This window comes from Austrofundulus limnaeus, unplaced genomic scaffold (assembly GCF_001266775.1).
Source record: "Austrofundulus limnaeus strain Quisiro unplaced genomic scaffold, Austrofundulus_limnaeus-1.0 Scaffold25, whole genome shotgun sequence".
NCBI classification, from domain to species: domain Eukaryota; kingdom Metazoa; phylum Chordata; class Actinopteri; order Cyprinodontiformes; family Rivulidae; genus Austrofundulus; species Austrofundulus limnaeus.
The window spans coordinates 2,539,349-2,540,891 of NW_013952427.1; positions in this window are offsets into that span (position 1 = coordinate 2,539,349).

Sequence of the window (1,543 nt, forward strand, 5' to 3'; positions counted from 1 at the left end):
ACTTGTAATATTGACTTTAATCTCATAAAATTATGACTTTAATCTCGTACTTTTACAACTTTAATCTTGTAATATTATGACTTCATTCTCATAAAATTATGACTTTAATCTCGTACTTTTACAACTTTAATCTTGTAATATTATGACTTCATTCTCATAAAATTATTACTTTAATCTTGTAATATTACGGCTTTAATCTCGTAATATTATGACTTTATTCTCATAAAATTATGACTTTAATCTCGTACTTTTACTACTTTAATCTTGTAATATTATGACTTCATTCTCATAAAATTATTACTTTAATCTTGTAATATTACGGCTTTAATCTCATAATATTATGACTTTATTCTCATAAAATTATGACTTTAATCTCATAATAATAAAAAAAAATCTTGTTGTGTGACCCTAATACTCCGTCGTAAGAAACATCTGTGATGCAGAGTCAAATTAATTTTTGATTTATACCTATTGACTACTGATGGTGACATAGTTATTTTATTTTGGCTGGCCCTTTAAATCACCATAAATTTAAAGAGGTTACTTACAGGTTGTGCAGCTCTTTTTTTCTTATTTTTTTCTTCAGGTTGTGCATCTCTAAATATAAAACTTCCTTTTAGTTATTTACACAAATAACAACTTGTATCTTTGTGTAAATATTGATTATGTTTTTGATTCCTATTAAATCTCATAAAGTCTAATTAAAATTTTTTWAAAGCTTATAGTGTCTCAGCGTGAATCACTATCCATGGAATCAAAATGAATTCATGATGAGTTTGAATTGTACAGGCAGAGTTTTTAATATGCTGCAGTTGTGGGGACCAGGAAATGAGTTGTCATTTTCTTTTGTTTATTCAGCTTTATCATTTTAATTTAAAGGAAAATGGCACGGTGGCATGGGGGATCAGTTGATGCCTCTCAGCAAGAAGGTTGCCGGTTCAAATCCAGGCCCGGGRACCTTTCTGGGTAGAGTTTGCTTGTTCTCTCCATGCWGGCGTGGGTTCTCRCCGGGCACTCCGGTTTCCTCCCACACACCAAAAACATGACTGTTAGGTTAAKTGATAACTCTAAATTGTTCCTAGGTGTGAGTRAGAGAGTGARTGGTTGTTTTTCTCATTTGTCTGTGTGTGSCCCTGTGATGGACTTGACATCTGTCCAGGGTGTACCCCGCCCCTCGCACTGACTGCTGGATATGGGCACCAGTGACCCCTGTGACACTGAAAGWAAGAAGCAGGTGTAGATGATGGATGGATGGATGGATGGATGGATGGATGGATGGATGGATGGATGGATGGATGGATGGATGGATGGATGGATGGATGGATGGCACAAACTGTATAAAATGCCAACTAAATGATAAAATCAATAGAGACAAGAAAAATGGCTGAAAACCTTTAAAGAGTAACTTACCCCAAAATTAACTTTTTTTAGCTGATAAACTGTCTAGAATGTGTCTAAAATGTTATATAGTACTGTTTCTGTGCTAATTTTATGTTTTTGTGYGTATTTGTTCAAATCTGTAATATCCATCCATCCATCCATC